General features: G+C 36.3%; 2 protein-coding genes and 1 long non-coding RNA gene across 3 annotated transcripts in view; 2 read left to right on the plus strand and 1 right to left on the minus strand.

The window, feature by feature from the left end:
* Positions 1 to 23,401, plus strand: part of LOC140164557 (uncharacterized) — a 335,764-nt gene that overhangs the window by 193,492 nt on the left and 118,871 nt on the right. The gene's annotated exons all lie outside the window — the stretch shown is intronic.
* LOC140164551 (probable RNA-binding protein 19) overlaps positions 1 to 23,401 on the minus strand; it is an 86,044-nt gene that overhangs the window by 48,464 nt on the left and 14,179 nt on the right.
* Positions 4,463 to 22,436, plus strand: LOC140164552 (uncharacterized). Its single transcript, XR_011860539.1, has 5 exons — positions 4,463 to 4,963; positions 5,871 to 5,949; positions 13,445 to 14,862; positions 15,469 to 15,840; positions 21,284 to 22,436. It is a non-coding gene; the product is annotated as an uncharacterized lncRNA (long non-coding RNA).

The following is a 23,401-nucleotide window of genomic DNA, read 5'->3' on the forward strand; positions in this document are numbered from 1 at the left end:
GCACATCAGACATATCGAATTGCATTCTGAATACGAAGAATGTCCTTCTGTTATCAAATAATTTTGATTTTTTTCAAATTCGCAATGTAAATACACATTTTAGGCAAATCAGTAAAAATTGATATTTTTGATAGTTTACAGTACTCGAAGTAAACTGATGATTTATATTTGAAGTGTATGTAGGTGGGATGAGAAGCTGACGATCAATTGAAAATTTTGACCTTTCGTATTGAAGATATGGATTTTTTTCTCCAAAACACCAAAAAAATTAGGTCTTTAGGGGGAAAAAATCCATATCTTCAATATGAAAGGTCAAAATTTTCAATTGATCGTCGGCTTTTCCTTCCAGCTATATACCCTTTAAGACTTTTAAAATGCCAGCAAAGAGTTAGTTTGAATTTATTACCAGCATGTAGCTTATTTAAAAATTGTATAAAATAAAAAATATTTCTGGCTTAATAGGTAGGCCTACATTTATAGCATATATTTGGAAAACAATTGTCACCCAAACAGGGGTAGCGCTAGAACTAAACACTTGAGTGTCCGCAGGGACCCCCGAACTTGCAAAAAATTAAAAAGTAGGGGGTCCGGAGTAGAGTTTGGTGAGTCCCAGTTGCACAAATGCAGCATAAATAGTATGTCTGCAATAGCGTTAGATTGAAAAACTGGGAGTCTGCAGGGACCCCTGAACTTGCAGAAAATTTAAAAACAGGGGGTCCCAACTCGATTTTGGTGGGTCCAGGACCCCAAAAAGCAACTTAGCGCTACCCTTGCACCCAAAATGCCCATTTACAGCAAAAAAAGACCCAAAATATTTTTTTTTCTCCAAAAACACAGTGCCATGGTTTCAGTTCTATAAAAACAAATACACACAATTTTGCCTTTACAAATGTGATATATAATTTACAACAACTGCACCAAGTGCTGTTTTCACTCCTAAATACTTTTTACACATCTTTGGCCACCAAATAGTGCCAAGATCTTGAACGCTGTCCTGTAGGCCTATGTATGATAATAAATCAATATTTTGTATCGTTTGACATTTCCATAGAGAGAATCATGTAAAAAAAGCAGCACTGTTCAGGCCAAATTCATGTGAATGACAACGCATATGAAAAGGCATGCAGTGCATCAAAGTTGTCATTCTTTCTGTGCATGGGAGAGTCATTTCATTTATTCTTTCATATATATTTTATCAATCATTGCATGTCACTTGTATAATTATTGTTTCCAATATGATTGTACAGCTGCTAATCATTGTGCACTTTGTGATTTAAAATGAGTGTCCAGACATGAAATGCATGGTCTTAATTTATTTTAAGATTTGGAGGCTTTTCAGATTTGATCCCTAGTGACCTGAGGTCACAAAAGGTCACACAGGGGTAAAATGTGAACATGCTCCAAGCTTAAGCAGATACACAAAATTATTTGTCTGATCACAAGGATTTCCAACATGTAGTTTGTGCTATCTATGTCCTATCGTTACAGAATTATTTTACAAAAACCTTATTTTGGGGTAAAATGGCACATTTTGGCAAGTACGGGGTAAAAATTTCAACTTGACAAAAGAGAAAAAAAAACTAGAGATGGCGCAGACAATCGCCAGGCATGTAACCCTTTAATGACCTTTTGATCTGACCTTTAACCTTAATGTTTAACAGGTCACAAGGTTTGTTGTCATCAAAATTGAGCCTCGTACCCATTGCAGATGTCCAAAAAATGCATTTCTAAAATTTGACCTCTGCATGACCTTTGACCTGACCCCTGCAAAATGTTCCCCTGGTCATGAGATCTGTTATCACTGAGTTTGAGCCCCATACCCCTTACAGATGTCCAGAAAAAGAAATTATAAGGTTTGACCCCAGATAACCTTTAACCTGACCCCTGCAAAGTGTTCCAATATATTCCCCTGGTCATCAAGTTTGTTGTTACAGAGTGTGAGTCCCGTACCCCTTACAGATGTACAGAAAATGCATTTCTAAAATATGACCTCTGCTGACCTTTGACCCGAAAATGCAATTTTAAGATTTTACCAGAGATGACCTTTGACCTGACACCGGCAAAATGTTCCCATGGTCATCTAGTTTGTTGTCACACAGTTTGATGTATGTACTTCATGTGTGGGAACTCACATGCTTAAAAGTGCACAATTGTACCAAATTTTAGCAGCTTAACTATGCTTTAATATATACATGTAGTAAAGCAAACAACTGCACACAAATTGTGTACCCTTGTAATATGATTTCTGATCCATGTGGCAGGGGTAGCGTTAACCCCCGATCAGGGGTGAATGACCCCCTAAATTTAAAAAATATTAATTTTTCACCCTCTATATTTGGAATATGTGCAAGCTCAGGGGTGAACTCTGACTCTCTACTTTTGGACCTTACTCCAAGCTCGGGAGTGAAAACACCCCCGACTTTCAGGGCCTTAATGCTACCCCTGCCATGTGGACAAGCCATGTGCTGGGTTGGTTCTACAAATCATTGTGGTGATTGATGCAATTAAAGACATAACTGTACAGAAACACAATTCACTCAGAACGCTAGTGAATTATGGCTAGCATGAGACTCGTCATTTGAGGTATTAATACAAACGCTCCGATTTGATGTTTAAATTACACCTTTTCATTGTAAAATTAATTTTCTCGGCCAAATGAAAAGAAATAACTTTCATTTTGTCAGTATGTTTGGTACTGTATACATATTTTTATGCCTCCACTGCGAGGCATACTGTTTTTGCACTGTCTGTGCTTCCGTCCGGATGCTGTATCTCGGGCATGGATGGGCAGGATAGGTGGGTCATGGTCAAAAACTCTGGCAACTTTTTTGGGTGGGGTTCAAGGTCATATACTGAGGTCAAAGGTCAATCTGAGGTCAAATTACAAAAACTGTCGTACAGTCAACATTTAGAGCCAAATTTTTGGAAGGTCATCCGGGGGTTACCAAGGGGTCATCTGAGGTCAAATTGCTAAAAATTGTTGTATGGGCTTGAACCTTGGTGGGTGCAGTCAACATTTTGAGCCAAATTTTTGGAAGGTCATTTTGGGGTCATCTGAGGTCAAGTTAATAAAATTGGTCGTATGGGCTTGAAACTTGGTGGGTACAGTCAACATGTAGAGCCAAATTTTTGGAAGGTCATTTTGGGGTCATCCGGGGTCACCAATGGGTCATCTGAGGTCAAATTTATGAAATTGGTCATATGGGCTTGAAACTTGGTGGGTACAGTCAACATCAGTCACTAAGGGGTCATTGCAAGGTCATTTTGGGTCATCCAGGGTCACCAAGGGGTCATCTGAGGTCAAATTAATAAAAATTGGTCGTATGTGCTTGAAACTTGGTAGGAACAGTCAACATTTAGAGTCAAATTTTTAGGTCATTTTAGGGTCATTCAGGGGTCATATGCAGGGACTGCCTTTTGCAAAAGTTGCAACTTATGTGACTTATTTTTTGCCCATATTTTCATGTTTGTTTGTTTACCACTCTGACTTTCAGCGATACAAGATTTGTACACATGTAAATCACCCCATGGTGGAGCCATCCCATTCGATGCCTTGCGTTGAAAACCGTGATGTTTCTAGTTGATTTTTTGATTTCCTTCAAGTAAATAATTTGCTAATGAAATATATTTCTCAACTAAAAGCACATCATATAGGGTTATAATATATCATAGTTTTGATTGCACCATTTTTCAATTCCGAAATTCAGGTATATCCAAGTGCCATGTTTTTATCTGACATAAGTAAAAAAATAAAATTATCAGGTTTTTTTTACCGTAAAAATTTATTTCAAAGCCAAAAGTGTATTCCTAAATTATGCTGATTTAAAATGTACATCTATCGATCGACCTTTACATTTGTAGCATGACTAGAGATACATTAAAGCCAAGAATTTTCTGCTTTACAAATGCTAAGTTCCGCTTTTCTCCGCTTTGTAATTTTAGCACATTTCTGACATAATAAAATTTCACAAGAATCTTACCTTTACTGTAATTGTTTGCAAACAATCCAAGGATAAACTGATTAAAAAGCCTGCGATAAAGTCAGTACGGTAAATCTACGACGGATTTTACTTTATTTTGATACATTTTGAAGACCCATTTCATTAAATATTTTATTTATTTATTTTCAATTCTATTTTTTTCCTTTTTCTAGGTCATTTTTGCTGATTAAAAAAATTTTTTTCTCAGAAATGCGTTTTCCGCTTTATTTCCGAATTCCGTGATTTTTGCGGAATTTCCGCAACGCGGAGAATTCTTAGCTTCACTATACATAACATTAGAGGATGGCCACTGGCGTACTGAGGGTATTGACCATGACTTGTTACAAATACAACACATTTCAAATTTATATTGTATCATTTCTCAAGTTTTCAGTATGCCTTCGAAAGACAGAAAGAAAAGAGATGAAAGAAGAAGGAAGCGTGAGGAGAAGAAACGCAAAGGTAAGTATCACTTTTAGTCCAGTAGAGAGTAAATTTGTAAATGCACCAATCCTCTTTGTTTTTATTAGTCTTGGTTCAAGGCATCAGACTGATTTTCTCTCTCACTCTCTTCTCGAAAAAATTGTTTCTAAAGTTACACAATGGTCTATGGTTCTATTAAAGTACCGGTATTGTGTGTTGTTTTGGTTTTTCTACAAACCATTGATCACGGCAAACTCTGCTAGACCAACTGTACATGTGCGTTGTGTAAGATTCTGGTACCACATGTAGGCCTGCCCTGCACTATATGAATATATTAAACAAAAAGTAATATGCAGTAATCCTCACATATTAAGGTACTAATATACTTTCTTATTTCTGGTGGTTTTTTTTTTTCATATCAATCTGATGTTTTGTATGTGATCAACCCTGGTTTCTGGTTATCATCGCTACTTACCAAACAATATCTGACGTATCCTTGATTGTTGATGAAATCGGGACATTATGAATTCTACTTTGCTTATTGTAAACCAACATTAATGGTATGTATACCTATATCATCCACTCATCTAACACTATCTTACCACCTTATTCCATTTTACCCTCTGGTTAACCTTCTTCCACTTGTAATCTGTTAAATTCACTCGCCTATCCACATGTGCTCAAACATTTGACAATGTCAAATAAACATTTCACACTGCCTTAATGATGCACCCACCTGGTAACCAACCAATCCATTTCACATCCAACTACCCATGTACTCAATTTTGTTCTCATTGTTCTATCTGGGTTTGAATCCCATTTCTTATGACTGATCGTCTTATTTGTCATCTTAATAATCTACCATCACTGTGTTATAATACCCTTCATCCCCATACATAATTTATTCATTGATCCACTCTTAAAATAACTATTTAACTTACCCAATGTTCTGCATGTCACTGGTGTTCTTTCACCACTTTCTTTTCCTAACTTACCTGGTGTTCTTTCACCACTTTCTTTTCCTAACTTGCATGTCTCTGGTATTATTTCATCACTTTCTTTTCCTAACTTGCCTGGTTTTCTTTCATCACTTTCTTTTTTTAACTTACTTGGTGTTCTTTCACCACATTCCTTTTCCTAACTTGCTTGTGGTTCTTCACCACTTTCCTCTATAACCTCCTGTAACTTCGGTTCAGGAGGAAGATACAGAATTGCATACAGAATTTCATACAGAATCTCAAGCAAAGAAAGAATGTGAAGTGATACCTCCTGTACCTTCGGGTCAGGTGCGTGATACAGAAATTCCTACAGAATGCTTTACAGAATCTCAAGCAAAGAATGAATGTGAAGTAGTTCTTCCCATACCCTTGAATCAGGAAAGTGATACAGAATGCCAATCAAACAATGAATGCAATGAATCTGCAAATCAAACGTCAATGAATGTTCTTTCTGTAATTGAATCGACAGATCTACCTTCTACACATGCTATAAGAGATGCACACAGAGATGAGACAAGTTCATTACATACTATACCTAGTATTGAAAGGTCAGTATCAAGTGTAATTTTTAATCCATGTATAGATCAAGACAAGTCCGATCAAAGTGTATCAGAAATTATGAGCCTTACTACAGGCATGCAGTGGAAGTCCACAAATACATTAAATAATTCCAGTGATAATGATCAGCCAGGTTGCTCGTTTTGGACAGAATATGATACTAAGAAAGCAAAACGTCAAGCCAAGAGTAAAAGATACTATGCTAAACACAGAGAGATAATACTAGAAAAGAGAAGAGCACACTACGTGGCAAACAAGTCATTCATAATGAACAGCAAAAAAGACTACTACAAATCAAACAGACCATCTGTACTGAAAAATAGAAAAGGCAGCTACAAAGCAAACAAGTCATTGATACTGAACAGCAAGAAAGACTACTACAAATCAAACAGACCATCTGTACTGAAAAATAGAAAAGGCAGCTACAAAGCAAACAAGTCATTGATACTGAACAGCAAGAAAGACTACTACAAATCAAACAGACCATCTGTACTGAAAAATAGAAAAGACCACTATAGCTCAAACAGACCATCTGTATTGAAAAATAGAAACGACCACTACAGCTCAAACAGACCATCTGTACTGAAAAATAGAAAAGACCACTATAGCTCAAACAGACCATCTGTACTGAAAAATAGAAAAGACAGGTACAAAACAAACAAGTCATTGATACTGAACAGCAAAAAAGGCTATTACAAATCAAACAGATCATCCATATTGAAAACCAGAAAAGCGAACTACACAAAAAACAATGATACAATACTAGAAAAGAAAAGGATGAATTACATTAGAAACAAAGCTTTGATGTTGATTAAAAGGAGCATATACTACTTGATACATAGAGATGCAATTTTGAACCAAAGGAGAGAAGCCTATCAAGAACCTGAAAGAAGAGCTAGACAAATCCAACAAACTAAAACCTCTCACAAATCTTCTAGAAGTGACATTGCAAAGGTTGTTCTGAAATTTAAGACTGAAATCAAAAATGAAAAGCCAATCTACACATGTCTTATATGCAATCGTTCATTGTTCAGAAATCAAGTTGTACTGTTCAACAAAGCAAAGTACAGCAAAACTAGCTTGTTATCAGCAATGCCATCCAATGCTAATTATGAAACACTCCCAACTGATGCATGGATTTGTAAAACATGTCACAACAACATCAAACAGAATATAGTGCCACGATTGTCACAAGCAAATAACCTGGAACTGTGTCCACAACCTGCAGAATTGTCAGAACTTAACATCCTTGAAAGACACTTGATTGCACCTGTGATTCCTTTCATGAAATTAGTTCCTTTATACAAAGGTTGTCAGAAAGGTATCCATGGTCAGGTTGTTTGTGTGAAATCTGATGTAGATAGTACAGCAAAAGCATTGCCACGTCTTCCCAATGATGACAGTATCGTTCGAGTCAAACTGAAACGTAAATTGCAATACAAAGGTCACGTTATGTACAAGCAAGTTTGTCCCAGTAAGATCAGAACAGCTCTCAATGTACTGAAGCAAATAAATCCAGTGTTTGAAGACATTGATATAGATGCTAATCAATTGGATGCAATTGACAATGATCCAATCATAGCTACTGAACATACTGAAAGCTTGGAATCAGAAAATGACAATATTATTAACTTGGAACCAAATCAGATTGCAGACCTCACAGATCAACAAGAACCTTCAGAAATAGCAACAGAAAATATCCATGATGAGATCAATGATACTATTAGTACGACTGCATCTATCATAACAAATGAACTTGAAGAACCTGTTGATATGGAAATCAGTGACTCTGAAATTGAAGAACCTTTTGATATGGATATAAGTGACTCTGAACTTGAAGATGACATTTCTGAATCAGTGCATAATAGAAATGATGAAAATAAAGATGAAGATTTAACCGAAACTGCATCCACAGAAACCCATGAACCCGAGATTGATAATACAAGACATCAAGATCAATCTGAAAATGCAAATGAGGAAGTCTGTGAAACTAATCAGAATAACAGTGAAAATGATCATGAAGATGTCAATGAGGAAAAGTGCGGAACAAATCATAATGATAGTGAAAATGATGATCACAATGATGACGATGTCAATGTCAATGAGGAAAACTGTGAAACAGATCATAATGACAGTGAAAATGATGATGCCAATGTCAATGAGGAAAACAGTGAAACAAATCAGAATGACCGTGACAATGATGATGATATCACTCACACATCGGTTCCACTCATATCATGTTTGCAGCCAGTTGACTTTACACAATATGTGGCAGATCACCTTGATGATTCCATACTTAGTCTTGCACCTGCAGAAGGCAACAGACCTATCAGTGTTCTCAATGTAGAAGCAGAAGCATTCCCAGTTCAATTTCCTGATGGCAAGAATACATACAAAGAACAAAGAAATCCAAAGGTTTCTCCAAGCAGATATTTCAATGCACATCTTTTTCGTCAGATACTCGCTTTGCTAGTGATCCACAGTATATTTTCTTTGCTCAATATGCCACAGAATTGAACATGATAACATCTCAGATTTCAATTGCTATGAGACAAGGCCATACCAAAACTCCTGACGGAAAAGCGATCACACCTGACATGCTTGCAGACAAAGATCAAGTCAAACAAATGATTGAAAGAGATTCAGCATTTCGATATTTGAGACAAATAAGAGGAACACCATCTTATTGGGATGCAACTCTCAAAGATTTATTTGCAATGATTCGACAAATTGGCATTCCCACATGGTTTCTAACCTTTAGTGCTGCTGACCGTAGATGGATTGAAATTGACAATGCAATTCTTGAACAGCAAGGCAAACAACCTCTTACACCAGAAGAGCACAAAGATATGGATTGGAATACACATTGTGAACACATCTATTCAAACACAGTAACCCCTGCTAGAATGTTTGAGCACAGAGTAAAAAAGTACATCAAAGATATCCTTAAATCACCTGCTGAACCTATTGGCAAAGTTGTTGACTATTTTTATCGTACAGAATTCCAGCAGAGAGGTTGGCCACATATTCATATGCTAGTTTGGGTAGAAGATGCTCCTGATGTATATGATGTATCAGATTGTGACATTGTTGAATTTGTTGACAAATATGTATCATGTGAACTACCATCTGAAAATGATGATCCAGAACTCCATGAAATTGTCAAATCATGCCAAATGCATAGCAAGAATCATACCAAGTCTTGTCGCAAAACAGGCAAAACATGTAGATTCAACTTTCCAAAACCACCTTCAGAACAAACTTTCATAGCTAGAAACCTAGATACATATGATGATGAAGATGATGATGAAGATGAAAGTAATGATGACACTCCTGATGAATTACATGTACATGATGATCAAGGAGAGGCAGATGCAACAATTGAAGCTAAAGAATTGATCCAGAAAATACATGATACTCTGACTGACCCAGATATAGAAATCACAGAAAAGACATCTGTTACTGAAATCTTTGATGCTGCAAATGTTTCTCAAGCAGAACTAGAAATGGCACTTGTAACACTCGCATCACGATCTACCATCTATCTGAAAAGAAAACCTGCAGCAGTTTTGATCAATAACTACAATCCTCACCTGATACGTGCTTGGAATGGCAATATGGACATTCAACTTGTACTTGATGCTTATAGTTGTATCAAATATATCATGTAAGTATTTAACCAAATCTGAGCGTCAAGTAGGTGATCTGTTGAAAAATGCACAGAAAGAAGCCAGACAAGACAATAGTGATGCTATTACAGAGCTGAGAAAAATTGGAAATGTATATCTACACAGTCGAGAGTTAAGTGTTATGGAAAGTATATACAGAGTATGTAGCATGCACTTGAAAGATTGTACAAGAGAAGTCATTTTTGTACAGACAGATCCAGATGGTCAAAGAATATCACTGCCACTATTTCTGATGCAAAATAAAGACCCCACAGAGCCAGTATGGATGACAAATTTGCTTGAAAAGTATTATGGCAGACCTGACATGCCCAATTTCAATGACATGTGCTTGGCAACATTTGCATCCAAGTTTCGCTTTGCATCATCAAAAACTGGAAACAGAGCTAGTAATGATGAATCGGATGAAGAGGAAGAAAGTTCAAGAAATACAAGCAGAAAGTATGATCTTGAGTATCTAGGCAGAGATCTTGGAATTGCAATAGAACGTGTAGGCAAACCTGCAATAGTACGCTATCCAAAGATAAAGCTTGAAAAAGATCCTGAAAAGTACTATATGAACATCATACGCATGTACTTGCCACATCGTAACATTGAGCTCAAGCCAGAAGATTTTGAAAGCTTTGCATTGTACTATCACACTGGTTGTGTTAGAACACCTGAAGGTGTGAAATCTGTCAAACAAGTCATCAAAGACAACATGAAGAAATATGAACCTATCAATGACAAAATAGATACTGCATGGAATGAATTGCAAAATGCAAATGATAATCTTGAAGATGCATGGGCTGCATTAGCACCACAAGCTGAACAGCAACGTCTTGATGATCTTGAAGACAAAATCATGTTAAACAATGAATCTGATGATGATTTCAATGAAATTGAAATTCCTGAATTGCAAGCAAATCCATCCAACAAATGCAATGATAACCTATATCGATCACCAGTTGAAACAATAAGATCAGTTCCCTCAGATGACCAAGTTGCATCAATGATCAGAGCTCTCAATGATAAACAGTTACAGCTTTTCAAGTATGTCCACCAATGGTGTATGAAAAAAAATGAATGGTGAAAACCCAGAACCTTTCAGAATATTTCTCACTGGTGGAGCTGGCACAGGCAAATCTCATGTAACAAGATGTATCAGATATCATGCAGAGAAAATCTTTGACACCTTACGTGAAACACAACAAGAAAAGACAGTACTGGTTGTTGCACACCTTGGCACAGCTGCTTTCAATGTTGAAGGACAAACAATTTGTTCTGCTCTGAATATCAGTATCCATGCTACTAAAGATTACAAACCACTTAGAGAAGAGTCACTCAATACTATGCGTACAAAGTTGCAACACTTGCAGTTACTGATCATAGATGAGATCTCAATGGTTAGCAAAAAGCAGTTACAATACATTCACGGTAGACTACAGCAAATTAAGCGAGCTTCAGATCGTGCATTCTTTGGCAATATTTCAGTATTAGCTGTCGGAGATTTCTATCAAATACCACCCATCAATTCCACTTCATTATGTGTACCTGATGATAATCCATTGAATGACATGTGGACTGACAATTTCCAAGTCTGTGAACTCACTCAAATCATGCGTGAAGAAGATGATCTTGAATTTGCACAACTACTTAATCGCTTACGTGAAAAAAAAAAAGGTGATGCTATAAATCCAGATGATAATAGGAAGCTTTTGTCACGAACACTTGAATCTGAAACAAATTTGACTCCACCAAAGGAAGCACTTCATATCTATGCATTCAATAAAGATGTTGACAAACATAACCAAACAATGCTAGAATCTCTTCCAAGTCAAAAAAAACCACCATCCTTGCTCTTGATATCAAAGAACGTGCAGGACAAAGTCAAACCAGGAAAATACCATACAAGTCTGAAGAAATTGGTAAAACAGTGCTGCAATCTCAACTATGCTTAGCAGTGGAAGCTAGAGTAATGCTTACAACAAATCTAGATGTACCTGACGGTCTTTGCAATGGAGTCACTGGCACAGTCAAATCGATCCTACCTGATGATGCAAACAATCAACCAAGTGCTATCTATGTACAATTTGATAATGCAAAGTGTGGTGCAAATGCAAGACAAAAAAGCCCTCTACCAAATGAATATGCTAGCTGTGTTGTCATAAAACCGCATAAAGAAAGCATTGAAATACATGATGAATATGGCCATCAAACTAGAATACGGAAGCAATATCCACTGAAACTAGCCTGGGCAATCACTATGCACAAGGTACAAGGACAGTCAACAGATCAAGCAGTTATTTCGTTGAAAGGAATAAAAGCATGCATGGCATATGTTGCAATTAGTCGTGTCACACACCTCACTGGTCTATATCTCTCAGACTATGATCCAAAGAGAATTTTCTGTAATGAAACACTTCAGCAGCACTTATCAAATATGTTACCATGTGACCTTTCAGTTGCTAACCCGATTCTGCACACCAATCACAGAGAACAATTTATAATAGTTCATCACAATGTACAAAGTCTTCCCAAACACATTGATGATATCAAATGTGACTTTGAAATCAGGAAAGCTCATATCATAGCCCTATCAGAAACATGGTTGAGTACTGATCACAACATGGGTAACTATGAAATACCTGCATATCAACTTGTTGCCATGAGAAAACAACCTGAACATGCTAAAGGCAGAGGTACTGCAATGTATATTCATGAGAGTGTTTCATTTACTGCACTACCACTTGAAGTAGATGAATGTGATATTCTTGCTATAAGAACCAATGCCAACCCATCTATTGTTATCATGACAGTCTACAAGCCAGTCAGTACCAGCATTACAGTTCTTTCCGATGTGCTAAACAACTTGTGCACCCAGATAGAGATGCTAGATGTTGATTATGTTGTTATTTTGGGCGATTTCAATCATGATCTACTGAAGAAACCACCAATTAATGCATTACAGACATATCACCAATTGATAACCTCTCCTACCACTGCTAAAGGAACTCTGCTGGATCATGTGTACATTAAGCCAATGCCTGTAGAATATAATGCATCAGTGTTAGCATCACATTTCAGCTACCATGAACCAGTTGCTCTTTGTATGAAATCATAGGAACCTCTTCCACAATCAATGTAACAGTGAAACAAGTGTTTATGGCAAACATACCTAACATACAGTCTTCCGAGTTGTATGTCATCCTCAGTTCTGACCAGAAATTACAAGCTGACTGAACTAAATTACAGTTAGTAACATGCTAAATCACATGCCCAATCAGTTTCATAAAGAAAGATCAAGTGAATTTTTGTACACAGAATGTCAGCCTTTTTCTATGCAAAATGTGAACACAATGTTGACAAAATATCAGACCTATTTCTATGTTTATTGTCCTCAGAATGTCAGCAGAATGTTAAGCCTAATTTTCTGTAAAATGTTTTATAGAATGTAAACCCCATTTCTATGCCGACTGTTAAACATATTTCTAAAATGTTAACAGAATGTCAAACATATTTCTATGCAGAATCTCGAATGCCAATTCTTATTACTGTGCATAATGTCAAACCTATCTGTACAGAATGTGGACGATTATTACAGAATGGCAAGCATATTTTATCCAAACTATTAACATATTGTAATTGCCTTTATACCTACAGAATGTCAATCCTGTTGATACACAATGTGAATAGAATTTTAACTGAATGTCAAGCTCATTTATTTACAGTACATCAACAGAATGATAGCAGAATGTTCAGCATATTTCTCCATATATAATGTTGAATGTTGACAAGATCAAACTTAATTTCTTTACAGAATGTGAACAGATGACAGAATGTGAACAAACCACATAATGTGAACAGATGTCAGAATGTGAACAGATGACAGAATGTGAACGGACAGATGACAGAATGTGAACAGATGACAGAATGTGAACAGATGACAGAATGTGAACAGAAGACAGAATGTGAACAGATGACAAAATGTGAACAGAAGACAGAATGTGAGCAGATGACAGAATGTGAACAGATGACAGAATGTGAACAGATGACAAAATGTGAACAGATGACAAAATGTGAACAGATGGCAGAATGTGAACAGATGACAGAATGTGAACGGACAGATGACAGAATGTGAACAGATGGCAGAATGTGAACAGATGACAGAATGTGAACAGATGGCAAAATGTGAACAGATGACAGAATGTGAGCGGACAGATGACAGAATGTGAACAGATGGCAGAATGTGAACAGATGACAGAATGTGAACAAATGACAGAATGTGAACAGATGACAGAATGTGAACAGATGACAGAATGTGAACAGATGACAGAATGTGAACAGATAACAGAATGTGAACAGATGACAGAATGTGCACAGATGACACAATGTGAACAGATGACAGTATGTGAACAGATGACAGAATGTGAACAGATGACAGAATGTGAACAGATGACAGAATGTGAACAGATGACAGAATGTGAACAGATGACAGAATGTGAACAGATGACAGAATGTGAACAGATGACATAATGTGAACGGACAGATGACAGAATGTGAACAGTTGGCAGAATGTGAACAGATGACAGAATGTGAACAGATGACAGAATGTGAACAGATGACATTATCTGAACGGACAGATGACAAAATGTGAACAGATGACAGAATGTGAACAGTTGGCAGAATGTGAACAGATGACAGAATGTGAACAGATGACAGAATGTGAACAGACGACAGAATGTGAACAGACGACAGTATGTGAACAGATGATGTGAACAGATCATTGACAGAATGTGAACGGACAGATGACAGAATGTGAACAGATGGCAGAATGTGAACAGATGACAGAATGTGAACAGATGACAGAATGTGAACAGATGACAGAATGTGAACAGAATGCCAAGCCTATTTCTATATTTAGTATTTTATAAACAAAATTTCAACTAATATGTTGCACACAACACAACGTCACCATCAGCAGTCAAAATGTCCAAACTCAAGAAAATACAGTGTCACAGCATTGATCCTGAATCTTCAATGTCACTATACATTAAGATGAACTACAGCATTGCAGGTGCACTGCATGTTCTTGCAGTACCAACTTCATGCCAACCCAGTTACATCTGACCAGTATCAACTACATCTCTGCAAATTGCCGACTGACCAAATTAAACTTTCTAGTACCATCTTCACAACTTTTCAACCAGTTTCAAATCTACTCTTCTTGTTCACAAGGTAAGTAAGCATCTGGTTATCATATTTGTATGCCTTTTTCGCTTTAGCTAAAGGTATGTCGGAGGAATCGTGACTTGGCAGTTTACACTCAAATATTGAGACAAATAAAGTTGACACACAAGAGGGATGGTATGAGTTCTATAAAGAAATCCCAAGGCTTCACCCCATGCACATGAATTTTCTCATTTAATAATTACAGCTGGACTCTACAAGTATACTGAGAGCTGGCTCTGTTTTTAATCTCTTGAAAAAGAAAGGTCATTACTCTTGTCTTTTCAAAACTTTTTTAACTTTATTTATACCATTTGTATTTTACATACATGTATTACCCCAATTGGATGTTGTTTCACATTTTCCCTGTTTTTACTTTGTCCATTGCTAATGTGACCGAGGACCGAGTTGTATCCTTTTGGATCCATCCATGGTTCCATGTTAAAATGGCGTTTCCCTGTTTTTATATTTAAAATGGTCAAACAAAATACATTGGATTTGCTCACCAAAACTATTTCAATCCTGTTATATGTAGGATATAAATATTGATGGGACTAAATTTCTAATGTCTCAATTTTCCTATTTCCATGTTTTTGGGTGTTTTTTTTTCTACAGGTAGTCCTGCATGGGAAATCATCTTAAAATTTCACTGAAAAATAGGAAACTAACTATATTATTCAAGACCATTAAGAAGTATCACCATAAACAATCAAAAAAAGTTAATTCACGATGACACAGCTGTCATTAGTATGCTAAGAAAGCATCAATCCTAACTCCTCATTGTCAGTACACACTAAGGTGGACAAGAGCATTGCAGAAGCACTACTTGCAGTACCATGTCTCCCCAATTACATCTGTAGCCAGTATAAACTACATCTCTATCAATCGCAGACAGTACCAACTTCATGACAACTCAATTACATCAGAGCATCTCTACATCTCTACAACTTTTCAACCAGTTTCAAATCTACTCTTCTTGTTCACAAGGTAAGTAAGTATCTGGTTACCATATTTGTATGCCTTTCGCTTCAGCCTTAAGGCCCATGCTTATTTACTAGTGTACAGCCTTCTCCAGCCTAGCTGCAGCCACAATGTATTGAATGAAGGATCCCCCAGCCAAACTGCCCACTGGTAATTAGGTATGGGCCCTGCTCACCGACATTAACAGTTATTATGTCCGCAATAGTCATTCAGTATATGGGTGTTTATATAAATATGGAGGCCAGTAGTAAAACATGGGCCTTGTTTTGCATTTCTCAAGATTGTAGAAAAAATGTAAAAGCCTGCTAATTTTTTTTTCATTGCATTTAACTAATATATATTTATACAATAAATCAAGACTTTTTTTTTTTTACTTCTGTTGACATAGTAGAATTTTACGGGCGAAAAGTAATGGAGTCATCATGTTTTTTTGTGAAAACAGTGTGACATGAAAAGAGACATTTTTAAATTCCACATTTCCCCCATATAATAATTAAATCCTTACCTTGTTTGCTATGGAAACATGAACAGAGGTCCATTTTTTATGATTGTCAACAAGATTTTATCAAATGTTGCGAAGTTTGTGTTTTTGTTTTGCCGATTTTCACACCACTCCGTAACATTTCGTGTCAGCAATGTTACGGGTGTGAAAGAGTTTTTCAATCGGTCACCAGTTTAAAATGTAAGCTTTCTGTATTGTGAAAGTTGAGTTTTGAAACAAATATGACAGTACCTTAACTTAAAAAACATATGGAATGTGCCTGTAATCCAAATCAAATAAATATTCAATGATAAATTGAGATTTTAATAACTTTGGTGTCACTCACTTTCGTTCATGGAGTGAGATTTTCTTGCGATGTAGAAACGTAAACATTGTTTCTTTATGAATGAAAGTCACATGATACACAGGCCCGGATGATGACCTCTTACGACCGTGTGCAAAAATACCCACGTGGAGACAATTTTTTTTTTCCCCGCGCTTATTGCCTTCGTTTCTAAAGCGTTACGGGTGTGTTTGTGTTACGGGGGTGTACAACATTTAACGTGTGTTTATTGTTTTGTGACGTTTCTAGTGATAAATTTGAATTTAATTAGTTTCAAGACTTTAAACAAAAGCGTTGTAGTGCATTGAAGTAAGAATTACTCGAGAAAAATCGCAGAAAGATGTCACATTCCAACACACGGACTTGGTGTCAGTGTTACGGTGTGGCCATTCTGAATTTTTCTCGGGCTATCCCTTGACAAAAATCTTGGAAATTTCCCTCCATAATTGTTTTTATAATGATCGAATAACTCATGAGATTCGACTTGCAGAATATTTCTGTGAAACACCATTTTAGTACGAAAGATCATCGGCGAATACGGACTAGTTGGTAACAGAAAACTTCATCCGTAACTGAAATTGGCATAACACAAATCTCATAGTTACGGCGTGTTCGATATGAGCTATTTTACAGTGGTTTTTGTACATAAATATTTGTATATGTGTATATCAATGCTTTCTTGTTCTATTTTTATTAATATTGAATGAAATGGGTAATGTATTTCTGTCTTACTGTTGGCCAAATGCCCAAGTTTCAACAAATACAGAGTTTATTTATCACGCCGTAACCTTGACCCCATATCGTTTTTGGACTCGACCATTTGATAGCAGAGGGGTGTGTTTGTTGTCAAAACATGGCGATAGGATGGGTAAATTGTTTTGCGTGCATAGAAACTGCACTTTGTTTTACAAAGCATTGATAATAATTGATATTATTTATTTATTATATTTATTACTTATCATGTTTATGTTCAAATAAGAATATTTGCTTTTCTTTTAACCAATTTGAACTTCTAACATTTTGGCCCCCCCCCCCCTTTAGCTTCATGACAATTCAACTTTCCAAATCCATTAGTTTTCTTTGCATACCTGTTCAGTGTTCACCATGGTGGAAAGTTGCACTTTTGTAGTAAACAACTGCACAATATTGTGCTACATGGATAGCTATCTAATTAATTAGACAAATATGATATATAATGCGACGAAAAAAAACCACCCTGTTTTACTTTTATGGGTAGGCGGACCTTTCAACTTCAAGTAGGGTCGGTTGGGCAAAATTTGGGTTTTTTTCCTTTGAAGCCAAAATTACAATACCTGCAGAAGGTATAAGTATAGTTTTAGGTGGATTTTATCTTTCCATGTTAATGATTATTTTGAAACAAGTGTTGAAATATTTCATACAAGTTATTATAGATAACCCAAATGTGGTGCAGGGATGCCAACTAGTACGATTTTGCCGTATATTTTGTACGATTTTTTGATTAAAATACGATTTTACGTTTTCCCCTCAAAAAATACGATTTTCGTTTAGCCTATCAAAAAAAACTTTGTGGTCTTTTTCAATGTCAATTTCACTTACCAGAGTTAAAATAACTGATAATTTGAAGCCTGCCCTAGCGATGTATAAAAGTTGAAACAAAATCGCGCTTTGTTCCGACTCCACTGTCCGTTAATCACGCATTCTGCCGACTTTTTGGACGATGCATGCACATTAAAAATATTTAACATGTTTAGTAAGCCTACGAGATGGTTTCCAAATAATTTTCTCTTGACTTTCAGATGGTTCATACACATTAATATTTTTTATTATCTATCTAACTACTAGGCCTACCTATGTAATGTCTTCTGAAGGTACTTAGTCAACTATTTAGCTCTACTGGTGCAAAAGAATAGGCCTACAAGATGGATTCCTACAGCGTTTTTCTGCCGACTTTCGGATGATGCATGCACATTAAAAATATTTAACATGTTTAATAGGCCTACAATATGGTTTCCGAAATAAAATTTGACTTTCAAATGGTTCATGCACATTAATATCTTTTATTATCTAACTGCTACCTATGTAATGACTTCTGAAGGTACTTAGTCAACTATTTAGCTCTACTGGTGCAAAAGAAAAGGCCTACAAGATGGATTCCTACAGCGTTTCTCTGCCGACTTTCGGTTGATGCATGCACGTATGCACATTAAAAATATTTAACATGTTTAATAGGCCTACAATATGGTTTCCGAAATAGTTTTTTTCTTGACTTTCAGATGGTTCATGCACATTAATATTTTTTATTAACTATCTAACTGCTACATAATTATGCAATATGCAAGTATTTAGTCAACTATTTATTGGTGCAAAAGAATAGGCCTACAAGATGGTTTCCTAACTGCCGACTTTCAGATGATGCATGCACATTAAAAAAAAAAAATGGTTGCAGGCAGTGGCACATTAATATTTTTTCAAATATGCTCTTCAGCGTTTCAAGCATGTATCTATGATGTGAGGTAGGCCACACCGGTGCCCCCCCCCCCCCCCAAGTGGGGGTGGGGGTGGTTCTGTTGGAATGATCCACTTGAATCAATGAATTATTAGTATAAAATTGTGCATCATATATAGGAAGGTCAGCCACGCTAATCATGAAATAAAGCCAGTGCAGCCGTTTCAAAAATGCCTTGTACATGGTTAAGTATAGGAAAGTGGACATTAAAAGTGCTATAACTCCAAAATGGAGCCTCTTTGAAAATTGCATTAACTATCAAATTTGTCTTCTGTAAGGGGCTTAAAAGGGTTTTTACAGTGTAGAAACACTCTGACAAACATGAAAACAAGTTAGGTTTTAATGTTTATAGCTAGTTACAAGTGAAATTACACATGATCTTAAAAAATACAGTTTTGTATGGCAAAATACAGTTTTTGGGGTCTGTGAGTACAGTTTCTTGAGTTGCAAGGTTGGCATCCCTGGTGGTGTTTTATTAGTATAATAAAGCAAACTGTTGTTTTTATTTAAGTTTCTACATCAACATTACAATGTTTAACAAGATATGTCACTTGCAGAAAACAGCAAAATTAAGTTTATTAACCACCTGAATGATTCAGTTCTACTTTGAATAATATCTTGAGTAACATGATGCTGTAACATTTTAACTTCTCTAAATGTCTTTCAACTTTGACGCATCAAGCCAACCCTCACTAAATTTAAGGCTTGGTGTCAGTGTTACATGCGAAAGTAACCATACAATAGTTAAAATTATGTATAATGTTGCTCAGTCAGAAAATAGTCTTGTGAAAATAATTCCGCCCTGATGTGGTTACGCATTTCCTTGCATTCTGTGGTACTACATTGTACTTTAATGTCAGCGGTACTACTTTGGTGTCAGCGTTACAGGTGTGATTAAAGATAACACAAGATGTAATAGCTTGGCTTGCTGAGAGGAACCATAGTCAAACTGAGCAAAATAACTACATTTATCAATGAGGAAAATAAATCTTTGAAGTATTCAACTATTCTGAAATTTAATCAAAGTTAAATAGTGCAATATACATCGATCTGTAGAATAAATATTTGGAAACTAGAATAAATATTTGGAAACTTATATCATCCCCAGGTAGAAGTTCTGGCCACTTTGTTTGTATTTTACATTATTGAGCATGTTAACTAATATAATATTGTTTAGTTACACATTTCTCACATAATATTACTTAGTTTTGGACTTGCTATTATAATAGGTAGTGTAGATAGATAGCTTATGTAGTTCATGATGTCACTCTGTAACAGTGACACCAGTGTCAGCGTTACAGGTGTTAATGTTTTTTAACATTGAGCATTGGATATATTTATGACATTGTAGTAGTATTTTTGAATCTTGCCAATCACTAATGAATGCATCCTTGATTATTAAACTTCTTTTCAAAGCAAGGATAATACTTTGGTATACATTACAGTAATTTTGAAACATAATTGTCCGGAATCGGTCGTAATTTGACAAAATATTGGGACATTAAGTTCTCATTTTTCACAAGTATTGTCAAAGGATTAAGGATCTTTTTTTTTCCAAAGTAAAGATGTCGATAACATTTGTTAAAAACCAGCAAATCATTATCATACCTCAACTATACATTTGTTACAGCTCCAAGACAAATAAACAATTTGGTGTCATTGTTACAGGTGTTAATTTGTGTCTTATGTCTCACTTTATTGTGTTGCTGTCCAAATAGGGATTATGTTTCATTAAAGCGGATTATTTTTTTGTGAAATATGGGTCTCAGGGTGTAAAATAATGAAAACAAAATTCTCATTAACCCATTTTGAAAATTTGGTCCCAATGTCACACTCTGGCCTCCATATTTATATAAACACCCATATACCTATATCTGTGTGTACAGCTACCTCAGTATGTTGTGGCATGCTGTTTGTATACGTACACGCCTCCATAAGGTGCTTTCTTTTATATAACCATTACATTTTTTCGCCAAAACACAACAAAACGACACATTTAAATGGCACATGAATTTCACTTCGTCTTCAGTCTCAATACCAAACCAAACCACAACAAACAGTATACTTTGACAATTTTAGGATATTAGTATTGCTCCTGATAATAACATGTAATTAATCATTTTATTTCAATGTCCAGGTGCAGCAGTAATACGGAGGATACTGGCTTTATGGCACAATTCTTAAAAGACAGAAGATGATGATTTGGAAATCAAAAGCTGCCATCTGTTATCTGTCGCTTTCATTCAAAACTTTCCCAACATGTTGCCAGACTGAAATGGCAACAATTCAACTTTGAAGAAAAATCTTTATGTTGACGGTGAACATTTTATGAGAACTTAAATACTTGCATAGTAATTTCTGTGGTGCATCAACTAACTACATGCATAGTGCACTAGTAAATGTGTGCTCCAATTATAAATACAATAAGGACCTCAACAAGTGACACTGACATTTGATGCATACAAGTGCAATGCACTACTAAGCATACCTTACAATCTATAAAAGTAGAATTAAGGCACTATTCTTTGGTTCACATCAAGTTAGGTAGTGGCGTTAATGTCTTTTAGCAATTGTGCCACGCTAACCACCCTTGTGCGTGTAATGCGTTCTGTGCAATTAACTTAACACACACGATTCAATACTGAGCCCACCAAAATACGCACTACATCACTACCAAACTTGAGGCAAACCAATGTGTACTGAAGGTTACTAGTCCAACATATGGTTCGCTAGCCCGCAAAAATAATAACATGGTTCAGATAAGTTTAAGTGACCGCTTATGGGTTCGAATTCCAACCAGCCTAATCATGAAGCTCCCGTGGCCAAGTGGTTAAGGTCCTGGGTTCGATTCCCCGGCGGGATCACTTTTTCTACTTGTCTCCTTTATTATTTGTGACAGCGAACCTGATGAAAAATAATGTTTATTTATATAATTCCCGTCGATCATGCCACTGTTTTTCCGGGTTATGGTTCATTTTAGTCCAAAAATATATTTGCTTAGAGAAACCTATTTTTTATTCGGACTAGCAAATCTTAGGACTAACGACCCACACTTTTTTCTCAGATTAGTGACACTTATAACTACCACACCTTGGGATTAGCTGATGTATGATATAGAGTAATTGTAGACCAAAATGTTTACCGGCTGATCCATAGTGTAAGGTGTACCTTAAGGGTAGATGAGGTATTGTTGGTTGTAGCAACCAAAAAAATCTATTGTCATTATCTAAATCAATATATTATTGAAAAATAACACCTTGATATTTTGCACAAGTGCATTCTACAAATTATATACTTCGAAAACTTGCTTAATTTAATATTTGCTAATGAGTTATGTACGTTTCACAATAGTGTTATTGTTTCAGCCCTTTTACAACATAACTCAAGAACCACAGGACCTACAAAAGTATATCTCTGATTTGAATTCTTCTACACGCTATGATGAATTGAGCAATGCAATATTTCCCAAAGCTCACTACTATTCGCAATTTCAAATAGCTGCTAAAACCTTAATGCCATTAATTAAAAGTTGACTGCCATAAAATGATGAGTTTTCACTTCAAGGATTTAGAACCAGAATGCAATAACTGCCCCATAGACATCTTGAGGGCCCCAAGAAGCTAAAGCAAGGGGGTTAACCGCTTAAAGGGACACTCCGTTTTGGGCTTAAAGGGGTATTCCGTGATTTTTAATTACATTTTTTTAGTCGGTATACTAATAGCATTTTAGCATTAAACATATTACGGGGTGTCATGATGGATTAAGAGTGTCATGGTGGGTTAAGGGGTTAGGGTGGGAAACACAGGCATAGATATTTGTGTTTGGTCAAACACAACTGTGCCATCTAGTTATCTATGCCTGTGCAACAGGGCATAGATATTCTGCTTATGCTCTTTAGTCTTCTCCGTTTCCTTCTTCTCCTTTTCCTCCTCCTCACGCTTCATATTGACAGGGCTATCTCCGAAACTACAAGGGCTCAGGGACTCATATTTGGCACACATAATGGCCTTACCCGTAGATGTGCCTTTTGCCCATTTTGGCCCCGTGAGGTCAAAGGTCATGGGCCCCAGGGGCCCAAATGTAAAAATACAAAGCACACAGTTTCTCAATAAATAAAGTAGCCTCAGGGCCTTGAGTTGGTGCACTGATAGCCCCAGGGGTACTCTATATTCACAGGTATACATGAGCCCCATGTGTCATATATTATGGGCCCCAGGGCCCCAAATGTCAACATAAGGGGCAACAGATTGACAAG

The sequence above is a fragment of the Amphiura filiformis genome, chromosome 11 (assembly GCF_039555335.1).
Source record: "Amphiura filiformis chromosome 11, Afil_fr2py, whole genome shotgun sequence".
Classification (NCBI taxonomy): Eukaryota; Metazoa; Echinodermata; class Ophiuroidea; order Amphilepidida; family Amphiuridae; genus Amphiura; species Amphiura filiformis.